Source organism: Bacillus rossius, chromosome 1 (assembly GCF_032445375.1).
Source record: "Bacillus rossius redtenbacheri isolate Brsri chromosome 1, Brsri_v3, whole genome shotgun sequence".
In the NCBI taxonomy this organism is placed as follows: domain Eukaryota; kingdom Metazoa; phylum Arthropoda; class Insecta; order Phasmatodea; family Bacillidae; genus Bacillus; species Bacillus rossius.
The window spans coordinates 254,668,833-254,694,600 of record NC_086330.1 but is presented as its reverse complement, the minus strand read 5'-3'; the positions used below and the strand labels follow the sequence as shown (position 1 = coordinate 254,694,600).

General features: G+C 36.3%; 1 protein-coding gene across 3 annotated transcripts in view; it reads right to left on the bottom strand.

Moving 5' to 3' along the window:
- Positions 1–25,768, bottom strand: part of LOC134527484 (beta-1,4-glucuronyltransferase 1) — a 365,036-nt gene that overhangs the window by 210,537 nt on the left and 128,731 nt on the right. For all 3 annotated transcript variants that reach the window (XM_063360195.1, XM_063360193.1, XM_063360196.1), the window contains exon 3: positions 4,620–4,670. The gene's annotated coding sequence lies outside the window, so the exon portion shown is untranslated. The remainder of the gene's footprint in view (positions 1–4,619; positions 4,671–25,768) is intronic.

The following is a 25,768-nucleotide window of genomic DNA, read 5'->3' as shown; positions in this document are numbered from 1 at the left end:
TGTGTTCATTTCATATTATATAGCGGCACTTCGTCTGTTTTTGTTGAATAAGTGCTCACGCATGACACAATTTATTTAAATATAAAAGAGAGATGGAGATAGAGTGATATATATATAGAGAGAGTGAGATAGAGAGAGACAGAGAGATAAGATGAGATAGAGCGAGGTATAGAGAATTAAATGGGGTAGATAAAGATATATAGATGTATAGAACTATAAAGAGATTTATATATAGAAGAGATAGAGATAGTGGGAGGTTTATATGTAGATATAAAGAGATAAATAGAGATAGAGACATACATAGGTATATATTTAGATACAGATAAATATATATTTAGAGAGATGGATAGATTATTTGAATATGCGTAACTATACTTCAAACATATTACAAAACATAAATGAATGAGGCACTGCAATGCATGCCGAGCATTAGCTAGATAATGGAATCTTTTCAATATTAGTAATTTCTTATTTTTCAGCTTTTTTCTATAGTGCTTTATAGAGTCTAGATTACATACATGCCACCAACTTTGAGATATATACAGGTAAATAAATATACTCTGGCAGAACGTCTGTCGGGATCTGAAAGTGATATAAATTATTTTGCACACTTGACATTAAAATTAAGAAGACAATTACTAACTACATCTGATTTCTAAAAAGGTCCCCTTCACCCTGTGTTCAGCCCGGGCAACGCCGGGTACTGCAGATTGTGTGTGTGTGTGTGTGTCTATATATATATATATATATATATATATATATATATATATATATATATATATATATATATATATATTCAATATTTTAAATTACGTTTGTTTTTATCATTAGATATTATTTTTAAAAGTTAAATTTTTTTCAAATATTCACCTTTTAAAAAGTAGATCAGGAAGTTGTAAAACGTGTTGATAGATTTTGCATGTTTATAAATTTTACAAAATAACTTTCATTCCGCTTGATTAGCTTCCGAGATAAGTCTTTTATATATATAAAAAAAACTTTTAACCCATTTTGCGGTCGAATATAGAAAAATGGTAAAGGTTAAAACATGACATTTAATCATAATTTTGTACGTTTTTTTTGCTCAGTTTCTACCTTCATATTAATTTCATTGGCTTTATTATTAATTGCTATAAAATATTAGTGCCCATATCACTCACTGCCTTTGGGGTCGAATATAAAAAATCATAAATGTACTCTACGTATTTAATTATTTACGTTATTCAAGATAAGTTTCTTACATCCAGCTTTATTTTCTATGGAGATATGAATTAATTTTTTATGATACAGCAAAACTTGCTCTTTTTTACACACCCTTAAAAGATTAAATTTGGATACTGAAAAAATATAATTTGTAATTCTATATGTTTGTTGTTCATTCTTAATTTCTAACCCTTCGATTGAGTACATTTGGAAATATGTTTTTTTTTTTATATTTAAACCAAACCTAACCTTTTACACCACTAAGGGGGGATGTGACAATAAGTCAAATATTTTTAGTTTATTATTTTCACCTTTTAATTCCGTCTACTTAATTAGTTTCAGACATAAAATGTTTTTAAAATAGATGAATAGATTGAATTGGAATTGTTTTCTTTTTTTGGTTTAAAACACATTAAAAACACTTTTTTTTTTACCAACCTTTGGGTTTTTATTACGCAAAAGTGTAAAACTTGTAGTGGGTATTTTTGTATGTTTATTATGGTACCCAATATATTTTACGTTTAATTGAATTCGGAGATAATTTTTAGTCTCCAAAACATATTTACCCCTTTTTCACCTCTTAGGGGTTGAATTATGCAAAATAAAAAAAAGTTGTTATTGGTAGTTTTCATATGTTAATTATCGGTATCCAATATATTTTTTTGTGTTTGATTAGTTACAAGAATATAATTAAAACTATATTAAAACCATATTTACCCCTTTTTCACCCCCTTAAGGGTGGAATTCAGTAATTACATATAACCTAGATTCCAGTAAGCCAAAGACCTTTCTAAAGAAAAAGAAATAATAAAAATCCGTGAAGTGTTTTTTTTCTCGATTGATGCTTAAACTAACAAACAGACAAGCGGAAATAAAAAACTATATTTTTAATTTTAAAACTATATTTTTGAGTTCACAATAATGCAAATAGCAATTTTCAATAGTTTGTTCATCATTTCACCCAGTGTACAGACTTTAAGCCTTGAGCAGTTTTATTAATAGTATCGATACAATTAATTGGAAACCTTACCGATTATGTAATTTTTTCCATATAACTTTTACGATAACTTTTAGTCTTTAGATATATATTTTTAACTCTGGGGGTTTAAAAAATTAGGGGAGGGGGGCGACAAAATTATTTGCCCCCGGGCCCTTGGTTTCTCTCGGCGGTCTTGTGTGTGAATGAGTGAGAGAGTGAGAGTGAAATAATGTCAGAGTGAAAGAGTGAGAAAGTGAAAGAATGAGGAAGAGTGAAAGAATGAGCGAGTGACAGAGAGAAATAGAGTGAAAGAGTGAGCAAGTAAAAGAGTGAAAGTGACGGGGTGAGAGAGTGAGTGAACGAAAAAAGAGTGAAGAATGAGAGTGAAATAGTGACAGAGTGAAAGAGTGAATGTCGAGAGTTAAAGGGTGTGTGTTTGTGAGAGTAAGATGACACCAGCTCTCTCTTTTCACTTTTTTTTATTCACGTATTTCTGACATTACTAAAAACGAATTAATTCACTTGAAAAGGACGAATATAAATAAATGCAGGGAACTTGGGATGGAAATTGGCCATTGCGTGTTGGAAGAAACCATTCCTGGAAATTATGATGGCCAGCCTCCCGTTAAAATCTTGCCTTTTCGAATGCTGACCGCCTACATCGGACCACCGCATTGATAGGACCATGGCTGTTTCGGTGAGGTTTGTGCAATAGTATGCCATCTGAGAGAAGATAGCCCGCGAGAAATTGCGCATCGTAAAAGAAACGGCCTTTCCATTTTGTTTCTTTCAGTAGTGTGGTTCTACGTACTTAGGCAGAAAGTGATGTTACTTTTAGCTCCCGTACGCAGCAGAGTTTGAAGAGTGGCTCACCTCAAAAGGATGACGTACTCCAAATATGTTTAAAGTATGTTTCTGACTGGATTGTTTGGGTCAGTACACATGGTAACTGATGAAATAAGAGCTTATGAAGTGTTCAATATCATGAGCTTTCAGGTTGTCCTAATTTGCCCCAGTTGTGCTTTCCTAAAATGTAGCAGAGGTCCATTTAAACATATATATTTGGATTTTATTTCACGTTTTCCTAGAATTTGAACATAAAATAATAAAAAATATGTATTATTTACACAAAAATTTATTTATGTATTAGGCTATGTATTTATAGATATCATCGAGACTTTTACGAATACATTTTCTTTCATTTCAGAGATGCATGAACGCCAGAAGTGTAGTTTATGAGAATATAAAACTATGGAAAGAGCTTTGGTAGCTTACCATAACGCTAACGCTCTCAATGAAGCAGCGAGAACATACCGGACACCGAAGGCTACTTTCATTACGCATTTGAGTGGAAATAATGTCCAAGCAACATTTTAGCCGCGACATTGTAAAGAAAGACAGGGCGACTTAGTTCAAAACCTATTGCAACTCGAGGAAGATTTTTTTTGGTTTAACTTGCAATGACTTACCTCGATAGCTTATTACCAGAGTGCTGATATCAAAGAAATTCATTGCCGATTTAACAGAGACGAGAGAATGGTTGGTGTTTAAATGCAGTGGTCGTTGCCGGAAAACGGGGGAGGGGGAATAGAGGGAATATATACCACGCACCCAAAGTTATGAAATTTTTTTAAAAAATCAGAGAATACAGTATGTTACTGTGTGAGAAACCACGTCACCTACTGTACGACCATATGCATCTGTGCTATGTTGTAACTAGTAATGTAAGTTTATTAATATGTGTTAAAAAAATGTTTTCTACTTTATCCACAAACACCCCCCCCCCCCCCCCAAATTCTTCCTGTATCCGCGTTGGACTCGCTCGTCACCCCAAAATAGCACTGCCTGAAGCCCCATATCAGTTTAAAGGGGCACAAACACGACAGGAATATGATGTACGAGTGCTGCGAGCATGTTCGTACCCCCTATGCTTGTTTTCAAAAGGTTCGTTTCAAGAAAGAACTGACTGGAGGTCATATTGTGAGCAAAAACTGGCATTTTTGTGAAATGTCTCCAGTACTTTATTGCTACAACAATTCCTACATCAGAAAGAAAAGGTTCTCATTTTTCAAAGCTACACTACCCGCACCTAGATAAATGTGGCCAAATCACTAGCATTATAGTTCAATGATTGATGTTAAAAGTTGTTAATTTATATAGTTTGCAGAGAACAGAGTTGTCGTTTGTTCCGAATAAAATCAAAATTAACGAATGTCTAAGAACACGGAGAAAAATATTCAAGTGAAAAGTTTTACTTTACTCTTTCATTAATGTGAGAAGATGCAAAATTTTCAGTTGACATCTTGTGGCACTTTTTTCCCTCTGAATAAATGGAAGTTTCCGGAAATGGGGTATCCTAGAATTTAATGGAATGAGCAACAACGCATAATGCAGGCAATCTTATCCACTCATGCACATGCACATGTGAAGTACTTACCGCAGCTGGATGCAGACCAATCGAGAAGCGTTTCATGCGGTACCTCAGCAACTGCCAACACAAGAACAAATCCCTGCCTTGAGTTCCTGTGCTCAATAATGACAGCGTAATGCAAATATCGTACACGAAAATTCCAGCACTGAAGCAAGGCTTTGTTCAACACAACTAAAATATGTTTCAATTAAAACAACAAATTACAATTAAATATTTATTCGTTAACTTTATTCAATGCAAATTCTTTTGTTATACTAAAAGAGTTATTTTCTATTAAATGAGATATTGAAGTCTCTTCTTATGACAGGAGGCTTAGTGTTTATATGCACAAATTTATTTATTCTAAAAGACATCCATACACGAGGTTAAATTGGAACCCAGACTCAAGAGTAAACTGGCCCATACACGACATCAATATCATTCTAGGATACAGTTCCACTTCATACTTCAGTGGTAGTGCCTTTACTAAGCACTGGATATTCCACTATCCTGGCCTCGTTTCTCATAGATAGGCAAGGGAAAAATTCACGGTTTGAGTAGCCTCCAGGATAGACTCAACAGCATCAACATTCTCGATCAAAATTCCTCTTGTTAAAATTATAATATTATGTAAATTATATATATATATTACATTTCCTTAATATTATCTAAAAAAAGACCAATTTATTTGTTTTTTAATTTTATTTTTAAATTCTGTATTTCAATATATCAATTGCTACTTACAATCACTTATAGAATTGTATATATTTATAATTTCTAGTAATTTTTATAAATAAGTTTGTAGTGTATTAAGAGCCTAATGCATTTATTTTTGCTTTTGTTTCATAAAGGTAAACACGATTATATATTCAGTGTTATTATAAATTATATTTTTTTTTAAATTACACATTATCAAAAAATCGACTTGGTGATGGAACACGTTTACTTGGCATCAATAAGTAGATAAAATATGACAAAAAACATTGAAATCAATTTAATATGAAATAAACGATTTAATCTATGGCATTATTCAGTAAGAAATAGTAGAATCACAAAATTGTCGCAGATTTCGTAAAAAAAAAAAAAATAGTTAAACCATCCAGTAGGTCAATAGACTAGAGACAACTACACCGTCAATATAGCAGTGTTCTCTGGTTCAGAGGGACTGGAAGAACCCAGTCAGCAGGTCCAGGGACTGAGTATCGCTACACAGTCAATACCACGGTGTGCTATGGTTCAGTGGGGCGGAATGAACCTGGTAAGCAGGTCCAGGGAGTGAGTGCCGCTACACAGTCAATACCACTGTGTGCTATGGTTAGTGGGGCTGAATGAACCTGGTCAGCAGGTCCAGGGACTAGAGGCCGCTACACGGTCAATGCCACAGTGCTGTGGTTCAGGGAGGCTTGGGAGAAGCCAGCCAGCAGGTCCGGAGCAAGAGGCCGCGAGTGTTCCGCATTCCAGGTGGGCTTGGCGCCGGAATGTGGCAAGACGGTGTTGGCAGGAGGGGAGGTGAACGAACCGCCCACTGGTCAGGCTGGTCCACGGCGCGTCGCGACTGGCCTTCTGCGTGGTTTAGGCAGCCACCCTTTGTTGCATTGTTGTTGAGCCTTAATATTAATTTATAATTATTTTTAACCGTTTTTTATTATATATGATATTAATGTTTTTTACTAATACTCGTAGTAATATAATTACTTTAAGTTTACTATAGAAGTTTATTTTAAATTTACTTTTGATAACACTTATTCTTTTCAAAACAGACAATGACAACCACATTTCTTCCTTCAAATATATTTCCTCTTGATGTTTTAGGCCTTAGTTTAATGTTTTTTTGTCGGGTTAACAGGTATAATTTTGTTTGACCAGGAAAACGTATCTAATCAAGTATTTTATTTTATTTTTCAGAATAAGGTTCTATATATTTCTAGAGTGGGTCTCATGCCAGTCAACATTAGATGGCGTATAGGCAGCGGACGTTTTCTACTAGGGCTGTGAATTAGATTCTTCTGCGCCATGGGTATCACTGGATGCAAAGATTATAAGTTCACTTACACAGTGGCGTAGCCAGGATTTGTTAGGGGGGGGGGGGTGTTAAGAAGCATGCCACCCCCCCTCCGTATTAAAGCGGGGGGTCCGGGGGTCCTCCTCCGGGAAAATTTTGGATTTTAAGGTGTAAAATAGTGCTATTTTAGCAGTTTTCGGTACTTAAATATAAATATTGTAATGGTAAAAATTTTATTAATTTTAATATGAAATTTGAGTGATAAATAAGAAATTAATTAAAGATTTGGTGCTAAAGGAGGGGGGGGGGGTTGAACCCCTAACCCCCCCCCCCCTGGCTGCGCCCTTGCACTTACAACTGTGCAGTCGCTATAATGGCATACTCTGACTATTTTTAGATGTAAATATGATGTCTAATTATTATCTTTTCCCTTAAAAGCTTTTAATTATTCGTTGTATTAAAATCAATATATTATTTCAGCTGCTAATAATGAGTTAGTAAACAATTAATCCGAATACAGGTTTAGAAATGACATCAAAAAATTTAATGTTTTATGTTTTTATAATACTTTAACTTTCAAACCGTGAAACCCTATCCTGACTGCGGTGTCAAACTGCAACATATACAATGTCCTTAACTGACGTGGAAAGAGAACAATCTGAATTTATGTTTTTGATTTGTTTATAGTAACCCGAGGTAAAACGTCTGTCATATGTTATTAAATAAAAGTAACATCTCGATATTGATTGTCTGGTCGACTGCTTGTCGGTTTAATAACTGTCGGTTCGGTCACAAGACTCCTCCGCTCCTGCTGAGATGCCCTGTTGTAAGATTCCTTGTCCTAAAGCAGGTCCTGCAAAACGAAAAATTATTTTACTATTTGTCACTTTATGATTTTTGCACATATGCAAATGTGCTCATTTATGTTTAATTTCTTACTTAAATAATAACTAAATTCGTGGCTTACCTGCTGCTTGAATCTATGTTTGAATGTGTGAACGATTGGTTTTAATGTTAATAGGCCTACTACTGATTATTAACTTGTTTTGGCAACGTGGGATTTTTTTAAGTGTGTATTAATTTGCAGCATATGTAGGCTATGCTTAGTTTTTAGTTACTTGTAAGTTAGCTTTTTGGTTAACATTTTATAATGGTTACCTCATATATGTTAACATTTAGCTAAAGATTGATTCTACTTTCTATCTTATTACCTATTTTATCTACTATTATGTTTATGTTGTGCTTATTTTTTAATATTTCAATGCATTATTTAATAGCAGAAAATGTGTTTTAAGTGTAAGAAAACGCGTATCGCCTTACTTCACCACCAATAAAGACGATGATGACAATAATAATATATATACATACCTTTCCTTTCAACTTAGTATGATAATATTTAGGTACATGTCAAGGTCAGATGGAAAAACACGATGTTTCTCAAAAAATATTCTTACTTACAGTTTCTTTTCTTGAACCCTCGAATAGGTTTCGGCTTAAAAAAATAATTTCTGGAGAGTAAAATTAGAATATATATAATATATATGGTATGATTATGGGTCGGAAATTAACTAGTAGTATTGATGCATTTCTCTGCACGGTATTAAATTTTTGAAGCTAAATGCACATGTTGTGCAACCAGTTAGGATTCAAGTTCATGTGCAGGCAAACTCCTTAAACCTGACAAGTCATTTGACGCAATTCCTGTGGAAGGTTCTTCATTAATTACATTCCACTGTAGGGTCTATAATTTACAGCGAGTGACCGATTGTCTCCGTAATTACGTAGACAATTACGAGGCAGCCTCCGTAACAGATTCCACTACTAGACATTGCCTGTTGTCCCTCCAGGTTCCGGCCGTACTGTTATCTCTTGTCTGGCTTTAAATGAGACATCATTACGCTTTGCTGGATGCTCAAGCTCTGACTCGCGCATCGCAAGCCTCTTCGCCTTTATTTACTTATATATTTGATTTATTTCGACTTTTGTTTGGCGCAGTCGAAGCGTGTACGCCTCCTCTTACACTGAACCACGAAACATAAACAAGGTATAATAAGTTATAACTAGAAATCAATCATAATTACAAACTATCAAATTACAAATTAAAGCAATTAGTGATGAATCGCCTACCAATTTACACAAGTGTAGTACTATCATAAACCATTTAAAAAGAATGTATTTCATATGAAAATATTAAAATATATTAAATATTACCCTAAAACGTATTAAATATGGTTGTAAATAGGTGCCAGGCACAGAACTGGCCTGTAGTCGCTGCGTCAGTAGCGCCTCTATGGCCTTTACGCTGTAACCTATACTTTTAGCAGGAATATTAAAGATAAAGGAGTCCTGCCTTCCCTATACCACTTATGATACTGTTTAAAATTCTCTATAACAAAAAAACAACCTTGAAAACACCCAATTATGCCTCTTTACTCTAAACAATTACACGTTAAAAAATCATGAAACGTAACTTGTATTAAAAAGCGCGATGACTGTTCCTAATCTCACACTGGCAAGAAATCTTGAATTGTTTGTAAATGGAGCCACCTAGCCAGGCAACCAACTATAGCACAAATAAATATAAATCCGGTGTAGATATATTTCTTCTTTTATGCACCCGCCTAGACAGAGGTGTATTTGTGTCAGTCAAGCCGGGATGATAAGTGTGACGCTGGCAGGTGCTGTGCTTCTAGCGCGGTATCGTCTCTAAGCGCAAGGCTCTGAGCTGGCACGCAGTCTTCTCGTCGTACATGAGACAACTATCATATTTGAGTGGTGAAAATAAATTAAATGGCGGATAAATAAAGATAAAGATGCAACGCAAGTCTCTTGACTGCTTCCAAGAATCTGTACCGGGTGTTTCGTGCCTAGGGCCATATATTTATCGCGAAAGGATTTTCAGACCAGCTGTTAGACAAAACTGTGTAGCACTTTTTGTGTTTCGTGGGTGGCTGGGTATATTTCAGGCACATGTCTACTGTCAGCACACCAATCACAGCCATCCAGTGCGGAAGAAAACGCGTCCTGAATGACCCGGTCAAACAGGGCAATGGCTTGTCTTGCAGACGGCCGCCAATCGCTAGCGCGGGCACACCTTGCAGTGCAATGAACGATCAGAATTTTTCGGGAAAAATACATGGCCCGATTCATGCAAAAAATTATTCTGAGAAAGAGTTTAAGTGATTTTCACTTCTAAAACACAGTTTAAAAACAAAATCACGGAACAGAACTACTCATCCACCCTCACCGTATTCTGAAATGACTTTCTTAAAGAAACACCACACTGATATATTAAGCAGTTTTCAAATCACGTGGTTTTTCCTGAAGCTCTGAACACCATATGTGTGCTCAGGTAGGCAAGGCCCTTAAGTTAGTAAAGTATTTATACACCTGGTGAAGAAAAACTTCTGTGGTATTTATTCCAAATTTTTTCTTAAAGGCACTTGTAAGAATAAATGTTACAAAAGCAGAGTTCGTCCCGCGTTGGGTGTAACTCGTCCTATTGTCATCGCGGAAGAATACAATTGTCAAGGCGGTATAAATTAATACAGAACGGAAAAAATTCGCGGAATCAATTACCGGTATGCTAGAATCCGATCAAATGTACCTTTAGATTGCTTCTGTGATTGGCTCTCAGTTTATCGGAACGACTTTGAGCCAGTGAAAAAACCTTAAACCAAAAAGGTATCGGCTCAAAATCATCCCAGTTGACAAGTCTCACAAGTAAATAGCCAATGAGCAAGTAACATTTGCCTGCTATGTAAGGGATTGTGGAGTCCCCCTAGAGGTCATTGAAAGCGCAAATTTTTCCAGTCCCTATAAATTAAAAAGCGATAAAATATTGAGCATTAATTAAATTATACAACTAAAGTCGCCATTGCACAGCCACACCTCCGCCTAGCAACACTGTCGCGCCACAAGCCAGAAATTCGAGATAACGCTTGCTTCGTTCTGACATTTCTTAAACCTCCCAGACATCGTGCAAACTTGTTCCGCGCGTCAAGCGATACGCCCGCGGTTCTTGTGCGAGATGCAGTGATATCTCTCAGACATGCTTGCGCGACACAAGTCGTGACACTCCATTGTATACAGCCCATTCAAGAGCAGCGCTCGACTTGACAGTGTTTACATGGATATTACCACACAGCGAATGCAGCTTTATTGCTTACGAAACTAAAACGGCAAATGTGCTTGCGTAAAAAATATTTCTGTATTGTGGGTCCATTACACAAAATTATTATGGAGAAATCATATGATGGTTAGTACAAAGATAAAATAAATTTGGACGATTAGCAATATAACACGTCAAGATTTCTTCAACATGCTTGGAAAAAAATATTTTTTCTTTAGTCATTTAAACAAAATAACTTAACAGTAATAAGATAAAAATTTTACTTTATTTAATCTAGCATTTTACATCGGCTAAAATAAATATGTGTTAAGAAATAATCTTCACTGCAGGGATGTTTCATTGAACTTTATAGACTTCCTCTTTTCTATATTTTCTTAAGGAAGGAAAATTCCCCGAAACGAACAGAATTCTGCTGAAAACCAGGCACTATGAGTTTCCTTTTCTACATAAACTTGTGTGATATGTGCATTTCTTGTGCGCATACTGCTGAGGAGCAAATTAAGTACAAACATGTGGATGCGTAATTTAATTCAACAGTATTTAATTCCACTTCTACCAAATTTAAATTGTAAACAAAAGAAATAGGTTAATGATTTCACTAAACCTATTAACTGAAATGCTCTTAAATGTTCATAGTGAACCTTTTCTGTAACTATACTAAAAAAATTGGTTGTCTGTAAAGTCGGTTTACGGACGATAGTTTAACGTGACGTCATAACAAAACACTGATGAAATGATTGATCCAGGAGAAAAGGAAATATCATATTCGGCCTGAGACTGAGCCGTAATAGGTTTTTGCAACCAAACCATTTAGGCATTAAAAATGTTATATTCTTTGAGGAAGAATTTTTTTTTAAATTTTTCTATCTTTTGTATGATAAAATCTACCTCTGCATACTTTTATGAATAAAATTGAATCATTTTTATTGAATTATCACTATTTTGTATGGATACAAAGGAGTGAAACGAAATGTACAATTTAATTAATAAATTTACTTTTATTTGCATTCATTATTCAAATATATTTATTACTTTTGAAATGTTTCGTGCGCCGTATTTATTTTTAAAAGTACAAAAAAGACTTCGCACCTGCCAGGATTCGAACCGACAACCTTACAGTTAGAAGATAGCGCCGCTGATCGTTCACCCACGAGGCCATATTCGATAGTCAATAGTTTCAGATGTTATATATACATTTATAAAAATTTTGTTCACGGTAGGGGAATAATATTATTTCGTTTTTATAACTCGATTTTATAACAAATACGCATCCCAAATACACCAAACTTATTTATGATGGGTTACACTATTTTTTTAAAACATTGTGCAAAAGATCCCGGTTGTAATTTGAATTATTATGTGTAACTGTAAAACACCATTGTTGGTTCAAAACGTATTTGGATATTCAACATTACTTTTAAATAACTGTACCGATTGTGCTGAAAATCGGTGGACAATCGTTAAATTACATAATATTAATAATTCAAACGACGAAAATATGATTGAAAAGTCAAATCGATGGTAGTTCCAATCGAGTGGAAGAGAGATGACACGCATGCGTAGGCCCTACAATGAGCATGAAGAGAGATGCCACGCATGCGTACAATGAGCAAATAGGACACATCCGTAGTGGGACATCCGTAGTGGGACACTTTTTCGTGCGTGCAGCCGGCGTTCATCGATTTATTAGATGTTGTCACGTCAAAAAAGTTAACTACACAAGTAATTTAATAATTTGGTGACATATACTTTAAAATTTATTACCTCCTGGCAACTTATCCATATGGAATTCACAAGGTGGTGGCTGTGATTCAAACCATTCTTGCCAAAATTAAAGATTACTTTTTTAACGACGTTTTAATAATATATTGGTCGTCTAAAGACGTTTAAGATATTGCTGCCATCTTTAATTCATGAAACATTTTCGTCCTGAGACATCTTGACATTGAGTCGTCGGCGGCCATTTTGGATCTCAAGATTTATATCAAGACCTGTCAAATGAGATATCAAATAACTCAAATGGAAACTATAACTAAAACTATAAAGATTCTTTTTTGACTTTATGAACTTTGTTTCACGCCATCCTCAGATGTCAGCACCGTGGTAACACATTTACTTTCCGTGCATCTTCGTTTTCATTCACGAAATTACTCCTACCAAATACCGAGAGCTTATATGTTACATACCAATCAGTTTTATTTTGTCTAAACTTCCCAACCACGGATCCCAGCGCAGCTGTGGACCGTGGAAGCCTCTGAGCTCGACCACCACCGAGGACAGCACAGCAGCCACGCAGTCTGCACACTCCCGTGCTGACGCCTGCGCGTCGCACGCACGAATAACGAGAAATATGGACCTGGACATTTACCGTATGCACAACTCAATCAAAACATTTCTGTACATCTTAGCATTTAGTCAATAATACGTTCATTCGTAATAAAATGTAAATTGAAATATTTTATGCAAGTATTGATTTGATAACTTTATTTACATCTATAATATAGTTCTTGTTAGTATATTCCGGATTAACAGTTTAATATCAAATAAACTGGGTTGCGTGTCTATTAGTTTTTAACCAATATGGCGGCAGCGAACTCTTAGCAGACGAAAAAAATGACGGATACAAGATGACCAATATTATGTCAAACTAGTTGGCTATATATAAATAAATAAATACTTTGATATTGGTTGTGGGAGATTGTCTGCTTGTAGCCTGAATGGAGGAAGAACCCGTCGTCATTTTTGCGTCTCTGGGTTCGAACCGAGGACTCAAGTCCTTGAAGTGCGTTTTTTTATTGAAATTTACTAAAACTGTAATTCAGTAACATTTTATTAGTTGTATGTTTTCGATTTTTTATAATAATTATGGATTTGCAATATGTTGCACGTCAAGTCATAACTCAAAATGGCGGAAATTTATTTAAGACAAGATGGCAGAATTCAAAATCGTGGTTTTTTTTTTAGAAACTAAATTGCAAATGCGATGTCATAATCCAAAAATGGTTGAAAGTTCTATAATCCAACATGGCGGCCGGCAAATCAGCACCTCACACTGGAACATGGGTTCGGACCAGCTAAGACATACTACTATCGATGTTATTTAATTAAAATAAGTATGAAATAGGGTGTAAAATTAATGGCTCGATTTGCTTGTAACATAGCTGAGTGAGTTAGGGATCCAAATTAAATAACAGTAATTTTGGTTAGAAACTCTTGGGGGAGGGGGGATTGTATACGAAATAAGCCAACAATACGACCCCCCTCCCCTTTTCAGGACCCTTGTCAGTAGAATTTGTCGGCCTTAACCGCGGATTCCCAACATTCCCCATTATTGTTACCCTAGTAGTTATATTTATTTATCTATGTAATCATGTTTGCTATGGCAAAGTTCACGTATGGTAATATTGACGGCAATAAATTTCGTACTGCATCTTTAGTTTGAATATTTATAAAACAAAATCAGCAAAAACTTTAAACAATTTAAATAAAAAAATATACTAATAAGTATTATTACTGAAAAAAGATAGTTTGTTATACTGACAAAATAGTTTATTCGACAACCACATTAACTATTCAGGGGTTGCTTGCTTTGGACGTCATTTATTTATACCGAGTCTCATAAGTAGGGGCAGGAATTTTTTGCGAAAAAAAAATCCTGAATTCTCATTACACTGCAACAAGGTATAATATCCACACCAGCTGTTTCTTCCTTGTGATTGGCGGCCGTCTAAAAGAGAAGCAATTGCTAGAGACCTGCAAAATTCGCGGTTTCGATGGCCTTCAGGATAGACTGCACATACCCCTGTACACTCGGGCAAATAACGCAAGTTCATTGGCTGCCGACTTGTAAATCGTCTCAGCTGGTTTGTCTGTGATTCGATCCTTCTTTGGTTGAGGGTTTATAACTGGTTGAGATTCGTCCAGATGAACAGTAAGCCAATAGCAAAATTATCTAAGAGGTATATGTGTTTGAATTCTAGCCTATCACCGAATGAATACGCGAATTTTGCAGGTCTCTAGCCATTGCTTTATTTGACCGAGCCAGTCAGGACGTGTTTGCTTCCGCACAGACTACTGTGATTGGTGTTCAAACAGTAGATATGTACCTGAAATAAACTCAACCAATCACGAAACACAGACGATGCTACTGTGTTTTAACTTTCAGCTAGTCTAGAATTATTTTCACGGTGATCGCATGTCCCTACTTATAAATCTCACGGATTATAACGATTCGCACAGCGTATGATTACTCGCAATCATCAAATAAGGTAAGTGTTTTGGCGAAGCGTAGAGAATACCGCATGTATCCGCCAGAGTTCGTAATAAGCCGGCTGGGTTGGCTCCGAGTGGGGGCGTCGGGATGGATCGATACGAGGCCTCCGGTCGGCACGGCGCAGCCGATCGATAGCAGCTGACTTCCTCGCGGGCGATGCGCGAGGCCAACCACTGCCGCGTCTAGCACTGCCTATACCAACCTGGCCGCGTCTGGCGCTGCCTATACCAACCTGGCCGCGTCTGGCGCTGCCTATACCAACCTGGCCGCGTCTGGCGCTGCCTATACCAACCTGGCCGCGTCTGGCGCTGCCTATAACTACCTGGCCGCGTCGACGCTTCTGCCATGTGTTTCTCTCAACTTTGCTGTGTCAGATGCGAAGGAAATTTTCAGACAAACACCACAAAGGCCTGTGAACTTTAATAGAAAAATTTAGTTTGTAGTTTTAGATGAGTAAAAATGCCGAAAACATGTTTTTTACAGAATTTTTTTTTTTTACAAAGGAAACACCTGGGACAGATTCTTTAAAGCATTCAAGGAACTTGCATTACACGTATTTCTACTTTTCTCCGCCATATAATGTTATGGCCACCGCTCTAATCACCTGATTGTCTTATTCACAACGAGACGTCTGTGCGCCTGTTCAGAGCATTGCGCTTAGAGACAATACCGTGCTAGAAACACCAGCTAGAATCATCCCGCCTCACCAACACAAGTACATCCCTTGCAGACTACTACTTTATTGCCTCACGCCATCAGAGATGCGTTCCGTCTGGTCGTAGGGATCGCATCGCAGCGTGTTCCGAGACAAGCGAGACGAGCCACCAAGAGCAGGCGTGGACCGCACATCAAACACATCCGCGGCGGCGACCGGAAGCAGACGGGGCGGAAGTGTGACGGCGCCACACAGACGTCCCAGCATGCCGCGCGGGTCCTTGGAGCTGTCGCCAGCAACCTCGGACGTGATCGCTTACACTGGACCACCGTACATTTTTATTTCCTGCTCACGAGCTTCAGTGTCCGCCGCGGAATGCACTCGTCTCGTTTACCGAGATGAGAACAGTCGGCTGGATCGCCGAGGACAGCGCCACAAGACAAGGACATGACAACGACTAGAAATACTTAAGGGGCTTAGGAACAATACTAAACGAGGTCCTAAGAATTAATAAAAATCAGAATTTTGAAGAAAAAAACTGTATGTTTGTTGCGAGAATTATTTTGATGTGTACAGTAAGGCTAAATTCCGTTTTATAACCATTTAATGACGAAATATACACTTTTTACAGTAAACAAAACAACAAATCTTTTGGGAGTATACCCACGACCAATGGAATGCCAGTCTTACGTCTTCTCTTATCGACCATCGTGTACACTGACCAATCATCAACTTATTTGAATAGCACTAGCACAATGTGTTCAACGGGTGGCATATAAAAAATTCAATGTAATTCAGATTTATTATAATACTAACTGACGCACCCGTGCTTCACTTCGTAAGTCTTAATACAGAACACTATTTATATGCTCATTATATATGCCCCACCTCCTAGGTACGCCACTGAATAAATTGAATCTAATCTTGAAAATTAAATCATTAAACAAAAATAGTTAAAATTAAGATAAACGGGACATATTGACAGAGACAGGTGGACACAGTCAGACAGAGACAGACAGAGCCAGACAGAGACAGACAGAGCCAGACAGGAATAGGCAGAGAAAGAGACAGACATAGGCAGCAACAGAAACAAGACAAAGAGAAACATATTCAGACAGGCACAGACAGACAAACCCTCTCCTTTATCAATATAGATTTTAATTTACTTTTCCGAGTATTAAGCAATTTTACAATGACTTAGGCGTGTAAAAACTACTGGTAAAAAACTGGACTTTGCTTATTCAAGTAATTGATTAAACACAATTTATTGTGTCTTTTTTTTTCACATAGTCACAAATTTATGCGTTAGTTTATTTGTAATTTAAGCTGTACACTTAAAATTTTTAACGAGGTCTTTAGTATAGTTTATTTTTCTATACACATATGTGCAAAATACACTATTTGCAGCGGTTTTCAAAATCATGCAAAAAATGTAAAATTACTTAACCCACAACACAATTTTATGAAAATTTTTTAACTGGGTAGAAAAATATTTGGAATAATATAAACGTTAAAATAAATAAAATAAAATGTGGTCAAATGAATAGAATCGAGAAAAAAAGGTAATAACACCTTTAAAATAACTGTAGATATAATGAAAATTTCAAGAACGAATTATATTCCTAAGCTAAATTTGATTTGAGTTTGATAAATCTAAACTGATAAAATACTTTTCTTATAGTTCCTCACATTAGACACGACACCGCGGTTCTGAGAACAGTATGCACCAACCCGCTTGCATAACAAGATGAGACATGAGTAAATTTTTGTAGACTAATTGATACACAACTATAATAAAATTATATTTTAATATTTTAAGTAAATTGAGCACAATTATTTGATTGTAAGTTCTATAAAACACACGACACAGACACCCAGAACTTTAGTTATTAAAAGCTAAAGGATGAAAAAGTAAACTAAGCGGAAATCTATTAAAGATACAATTTAAGTGTTGAGAAAAAAGTACATTTAATCTCTCCAAAAATGGATATCCACGTCCTTTAATATATTCAAATAAAAGTAAGTAATAAATAACGCATATGCCTTCAGAAGTAGGCCTACATAAGCAATATTGTTACGAGTGGGAAAAAAATGTTTGAAAAGGTTAGCTCAATTGATTGAACACAGTTTTATTTATTACCTATTTTACACTATTAATTAAATTACATCACTTCAAATGTCTGTCCATTAATTGATAACTATTTCATTTAGTCCACAGTTTACTGTCCCCCACTGGAGTTCAACTCGACAGTGTCTCTCACGACTGCTTGTCTCTTATCTCACACATCCGTCCAAACAGTGAATAGCACTACTCACTCGTCCGTCGCACACAAAATTGTCAAGATGCACCAGTCCCAGCACGAGAAGCCCGTCCCAGGTAAACCACCTTCACTCACCAAGAAGTCACTCGCCCTCTTCACTTCACTCCTCCCAGGCTGGCGGCTCTGTTTCTATACCCCTCGCCCCCTTCTGGAACAGTCTCGCACCCCTTTGATGTGTCGCGTCATCAGGGTCGACTTGACTCCCGAAGCTACCAGAACAATGGCGTCCTAGTTACGCCACTTCACATGCAGGATCCTCCAGAGGCTCAGATGTAGGGTTGAAGCGGGGGGGAGGGGAGAAGGTAGCGAGGTGCCGTTGCTAATTGGATTAACGCTAATGGGCCACGCCCACCCGCTGGCTAGCCGCGCCGCTATCACCCCGCGGCCACGCCTCGTATACTCGTAACAGTATCTTTACCCGTAAAGGTTTCTTGTACCGAGTGTAGATAAGAGTTGGAACTGCCCTCAGTAATAAGGCTTTCACTTGCATCAGTTCATGCTTCATTTGTTGAGGAGTTTGGTGATGTAGTGAACAGATAAAAAAATTTCAACCAGATGACTTGTTCTTGCGTCCCAGCGCACCTGGGGCACTATGTTCTGTGGGCAATGAGGCAGACGTTACCCTCGTGTGTTTCTCGACCGGGCTAGCACGTGTGTTCCTAGCCCAAGTTATTAAGTGTGTTTAGGAGGAGTACATGTAAGTGAGTCTCAAAGTGAATACACCGTACCTTGGTCCAAATGAGAAGAGTTGGATAGTACAAAAAAATCTGCCATGTAGAGCTTGGAACTTGGGGCTTTCGACCCACACTACATTTGTTGAGCAATGCAGGGCTGCGGTACCAGGGCGGGCAGCTGACAGTCCCAGGCGCTGCGGTGGGCGGACGAGTTGGTACACGGCTCGAACTGCGGGCGCACGAGGATTCAGGCAGCCCGGCGTTGCTCCATCGAAGTCTTTCCTCGGAGTCACCAGCAGCGAGGAGGAGGTACTAATCCCTCGGTTCCCCGAAAATACGACGAGTAGGTTGAATATCGCGTCGCTACAAGTCTACCATCTTTCCCAGGAAGTCCGACCCTCTTCGGTTCCGTTACACACGAAGCAGTCTGCAACTCGCAAACTCCAGCCCGCAGTTCGCCACACTTCGCCTTGTTCCAGCACATCCACATTCTTCGCCGAAGACTGCTTCCTGCTGCGCTCCGATATTTATCCCGGCTGCCTGTCTCCGTCAATAGCCGGCCAGTGGTCTGCCAGCGGCTGTTGGTTATTCAGTGCCACCCCAGTGCATTAATACCTGGATCCGGTCTCCACCATCCACGGAACGCGGTTGGTATAGTCTGTTTCACGCTTAGATTGCTTGACTGATACTACCCAGTTTCTTAAAATTAAAAGTCTTATTTTGTATGCCATCGTTAAACATAAGTTATAATACCATTTCTTGATTTTATAAGACCTTAAATTGTGTTTACTGACAGTATTATTAAAGTTGTAATCATTCTGAAAGAAAATATAATTAAATGCTAAAAAAAAACAAATACACAGGCCAACAATATTTTTGGTGCCGGGGTATTTGGAGCTGGGTTTTATAAATTTGGTGCCCTGAATTCAAATATGACAGTTTTTGCCTAGGAAGTCAAATTTCTAAGATATAGCTGTTTAGCAAAATGTACGTTTTATGTTATTTTAGGTTAAATCCATGAAAAAAAAAATTAAAAATTAAACATGAAATTCTTATTATTAAATTACATTACTATCACTATGTTATACAAATATTAGTAAACACCAATATTATTATATATACAATGATAGTACCAAGTCATCGATGAAACCAATTAGTCACTCAACACTTCTGAAGCTTCTTTTTCGTGAACTTCTTGAAAATATCTTGGAACAATCCCTTTTTAAACTCCAGCAATTATCTGCCATCATGTGCGTATCCCATGTTCCTTGATAACGGTCCTCCATAATTTTAATATCTTGATGAAAATTTTCACATTGCTCCTCACTGTTGTCTACTAAATTTTCAGGAAAACTGCCCAGATTGCTGTGTAAATAGTGCACCTTAATACTCATGTTGTGCCCAAAGATTTTTAAATTTTGAATCATATCATTTACCAGTTCAACAGGTTTTTTGTTTTTCGTTAGCCCAGAAAATTTTCGAAAACTGCAAAAAATGAAGTTCAGGATTTTCACACAGCCTCATTCATGGAATTTACGAAGGCTTAGTCCTGAGTAAATTTTCTTATTTCTGGACCGGTTGAATATTCCTGTTTTAATTATTGCCTTACTCAAGTGAAGCATTTCTTCACCTATAAATGCAAAGCATGATCCGTCCTTATCAAGAGCCTTTACTAACTGCTTCAAAAGGCCCAGCTTGATCTGTAGTGGAGGAAAGATGATTTTCTCTCTTTCAACTAAGGGTTCGTTGTTAAAAAATTTTCCTGCAACGACCATGTCTTCTCTCTTAGGCCACTCTTTTCTAACTCAGTTATGTGTTTTGTCTCTGGTATCCCAGAAGCACAAGAAACAAGGATATTTGGTGTAGCCACTTTCTTGTCCGAGGAGAACGTTTACCATTTTTAAGTTCACACAAATCACCCATTGATGTTCACGATAACTTATCTTCTCCAAAACCAAAGCTATGGTGCTATATGTTTCTTATATTGAAGTTGAGTGAGCAATTGGTATTGTACCATATTTGTTCCCATTGTGTAGAAGGACAAATTTCCAGCTTCGCTTTGAGCTATCAATAATTGGCAGGCGCCAATCATCTGAAAAATATTCAGGAAGATTAATTTTTTCCAGGAGTTCTCTAATATCGTGACAAAATACAAGATTTTCTTCTTAAGAGAAAAATGGTAGCAGAGCCTTTTCTCTTGTATGGTAGAAAGTAATTTTAGTTCCCTGTTACAGAACATGGAACCAGTAATTCAAAAGATTTTTTTGACAGGTTAAGATTTCTGATGAAGTCATTTAACTCATCCTGGTTGAAACGTTGAGGAATTGTTGATCCCTGTGACGAAGTGGCTTGAGTCAAGCAGGCGGTTTTACTTTTTTTCACATTTATCTCAAAAAGTATAGCTGATAGAAGAAAAAAACTAATTTCATAGTTAGATTCAGCGCCCCAAACATTGCTGAAATCAGTTCCAAAATCCTAGGCCGAAAATTTTTTTTCTTGTTGGCCTGTGTTATTATTTCACAGGAGGAACTATTTGTAACAGACAGTCACTATTAATACCAATGCAGTACATGAAAGTATGTGCAATGTTGGAAAGAGCCAAACTTCCTAAAATTAAATGATACAAAACAAAGTGTTAATAAAATCAGCTGAAACAAAGATGGCGTCTTTCAATTACATCACCTTAGAAAAAATGGAAAATATTATATTGTATTGTAGATGAAATAAACCAGGAAAAATTATTTCCAGAAATCAAATTCGAAATTTTACACTTAAAAATTCAATTTTTCTCATACATTAAGTACACAAATTTTTATTAAATTACAAAGTTGTGACTGAAACGTTTGCGCACTATGGCGTGAATCTGGCAACAAAACATATAGAAACAAGGACTGCGCTAATAGCAGACATCGTGCATTGGAACGAGAGAGAGTAAATGCCCAGCAGAATGCACACTGCGCAGTAAGGATAGCGCGGCGAGTTCGAAATATTAATGTAATAATAAGTAATTACTGTGGAACAACAAGTTGTAATATTTCAATGTAAATTAATGTGCTATTCTGATATTTTTTTTGTAAAGGGGGGTGGGGTTGAAGCTGCGCCTGTCAACGACACTGCACGCTGCTCCAAGCGGGTCGCCTCGGGCATTGAATATATATAATGTATAGAAGTCGCGAGCCCAGGTTAAATTTTCTGTCCGGTTTCTTAGAAGAATTGTTGTAGTTCCAAGCTCCGCCGCTGCGATCGCTTTCATCGCAGGGTATCGGCTGTATACGCCCCTGGCGGTATTTGGCAGAACTAGGTTAACCAGCCCAGTCGTGACATCATCCTTCACCCCCCCCCCCCCCCTCGAAAATCCCAGACCAACGATTCAAATTACCCGGCAGGTCTTATCAACATCGTTAGGCGACCTTGAAGAGGAGCTTCCCTTACCGTCGTTTGAGAATGATGAAATCCCAAAAGAAGCTAGCCACGGAAATCACTGAATGATGGGATTCTGTACCCGAGTGAAGTGAAAATTAGCTATTAAAACTTTGTATTGGGCCAATAGTCAGTGTTACGTTCAAAATATGGTTTTATTTTAAAAGTAAAATACTTATTTAAACTATATTTCGCGTTTGTACAAATTTACTTTTAGATATTGGCAAGGAAAATCAACATACCTTAAACAACCTTCTCTTATTCAACGTTATCTATTAAGTAGTAAAAGGGGTAGATATTATTTTTAAAAATAAAAAAATGTAACCCACTAAATCAGTATTGGCAAGATATATATAAATTCAATATTAAAATACGCACATTAAAATTTTTTGTAATTAACTTTTTTCGGTAATAAAAATTCAGGATGATTTTGGTTTAATTGGTTTACGTATATTGCTATATTTTCTAAATCGCATAGAAAAGGGAAAACAGTGCATCAGTGAAAATTCAAAAATTTAGTTTAAGTAATACTAGCCATACCAAAAGATCAATATGCGAGATAAGAAATTTGGTAACTGCTCTACATTTCAAATAAAAATGCACTGGTTTCATGAATACTGAAATGTATGCGTAATAAGGCATATTATGTTATTATACTAAACATGACTATAACTAAAAAAATTACAGTAATTTAAAACGATGGCAGTCTTAACATACAATAAGTGCGCGAGTCTTAGTTTATTTTTTAATTGGCTTCTTCGTCAGATGGAAAAGAGTTAAGATTTCATCAAGGAAAAATATATTCTCAAAGTCACTAAACCGGGAGATAGAAAATAAGGTAGGTACTTAATTTTAAATAAAAGTTAAAATAGACTTACGCTAAACCAATTAAAAATAAGTCATAAAAATATTTTTATTTATTAAATATGTTCTATACTTGACAGTTCTTTATGTATAATTCTTCAAAAATCTTTGAAATGTAATACATATTTTCTTAAAATGGTAGAATATCAGCAATACCCGGAAATTACGTGAGCAAAGCCACGGGTAATTAGATACACTTTTATTATAAAATAAAAACAATTATGCATTTGTAGTTCACGAATGTGATATTTTGTTTATTGCTTCACAACATTCATTTGCCAGTCTCAAATTTCATTGTACCACTTGTCAGAAATGTCACCAAAAATGAGAGATAGATTTTTTTGAGGAATTTCAATTACGAGGAAACCTTTCGCAAGACATTTTTTCTTCGCAGTAGTCACTGGGACACCATTAATTTAAATCCACTAAGATAATAAAATTGTATGTATAATGATTTGTTTTTGTATATTTATATAACTTTCCAACCAATTTTTAATGATTTTCATGTGAATAAAAACTTGTAAAGCAATTTAATTAACTGTGTCATAATACTTCTGATTAGATGGAAATACAAACTTTTCATCAGTAATATACGATGATAAAAATATTTATTATTGCAAAATAATATTCACTGTTCAAATGCAAATTTAAATAGATTATTCATACATGTTTCCTGCTAATTAATGGTTTAAAATAATAATTTTTTAATATAAAATCATTTTTCTCTTGTGTTAAAATGGGTTGCTAAAATGAGGAATTATAAATATGTCACTTACTAAGTCCGTGCACAGATTTACACAAAACAGCAATGTAAATAATCTTTTTTGGTAGTTTCTAATTTTGTGCCCTGGATAACATGAATTTGGTTTAATTCATACCAAAGTGAATTTTTTGAACAACTTAAATTGATGTCATAAATAAATATTTATTTTATATTAAAAATCCACAAACAGTTTTTAAAATATAATATTTATCACGCCAGATGGAATAATAAACAAAACAAAAAATAGCTCTTATATGTTGTCTGTTTAAAGAATTGTATTATATTTCATGGAAATAATATTTACCTTTCGGTTATTAAAAGAAAATATATTTGTATTCAAAATACTTGAGCATCGTTTTTACGAGCATAAAGGCCGGGATACATTCGCAATAGCACGCAAACAGCACACAGATAGCACACACGCACAGAGATAGCACAGAGCTTGATGCTACATTCACGCACAACACAACACAAAATAATACCGGAAGCATTCAAAAAAGTTTTTTAAATGTAAAACTCCCGTTCACAATTTTGGTCACTGAAGTTGGCATACGTGACGTTTGTTTAGATTCGTGTGTTGTTATTGTGGTACGGTTTTCGTTAAACCCAGAAATATTTTAAATATTTCAAAGTTTACGTACAAAACACAATGAGCATTCAAAATTATATATATCACTGTTTATTTCAAATCCGGCTTCTTTAACACATTCAGACACAGACTTCCAAGCATTTAATTTAGCTTCTTCATTTTTGTATCCTGCGGATCCCCTGTCATACAAAATATTTTTACTTTCTATTACAGCTATCAAAAAGCTATCAAATGTGCCTTCCATTTTTATGTTATCGCGTGTTTGAAAACAATAACAAACTACTCAAGTCAAGAGCACCAATACTTTCGTGACAATTGTTCTTTTATAAGCCCACTCGAGTAGTACTTAAACTGTTTGCTGATTGGCTACCACCATGGTCGCGCACAGAAAATAACCTAAAAGTTAAAAGTTGATGAACTTTCTGTGCGCCGATCCTGTGCTATTTTTCTGTGCGCGTGCTATTTGCCAATGTGGCAGCTCATATCTAATAGTGTATGTTGAACTTCTGTGCGTCTGTGCTGTTTGCTTGCTATTGCGAATGTAGCCCGGGCTTAACTTGTGTATCTAACCTCAAAGCAAGGAATATAAAGAGTGGGAACTCAATGCTATAACAAACACTCTTATTTTCTTTGGAGATCCGGGAAATGTGCGTTATTTATAAGCAAACTTAACATAGTAAATCGTTAACTTTTCAGATCTATGTTGGCAAAATTGATTTTTTTTGTGGTCATTCGCTAATGGGAATATTAACCATATAACGTTTAAGATTATTTATTTTGAATAACGAAACAACCAAAACATTATGTAAAAATGCTTCATCTTATGTTAACAAAATTATATACTGCATAGCCACAAAGTATGACATCATACCATTAGTTTCTGTTACTAATAACAACACGTGCACGCGTTTGAACAGTCATCGCAGCCATAGTTGTTTCATAGCTACCAAAATCATTCAACGTTGTCAAGAATTATTCCAAATTATGTTTTGCCATTTTACTCAATGCGCCACTCCGTTAACACAACATTTTATAAATTCTGAACTACGAATGTCAGTGGGAATGTACACTATACTGTACATTCCAATCTGATACGCTTTAAGAAATTTCTGTAGTTTTCTTATTATTAAAACTTAATTTTTGATGTTGGCATCTTTTAACCGCACTTTTTTTTTTTTTTTTTTTTCGGTGGCCGTACTCCTCCAATTCAGTTGCGCCCGCCCGTATCTAAGCGCTCGGATTTCAACAAAAGGCACCGCCTCTCGATAGAGTGAAACAGAGAATTACGCGCACGACCTTGAAAAAAGCGACGCTACAGCGCTCTGGCGTGGAAGCTGGTAACTACGAGTACCCTCTTGTGGAAAGAAGAGCTGTCTAGCGGCGGAGCTAACAACTACCTCAGTTTTGGATCCGAAAATTGGAATAATAAATCCTATCCCCTCGCGACTTCTATAAGTTATATATATTCAATGCCTCGGGCCAA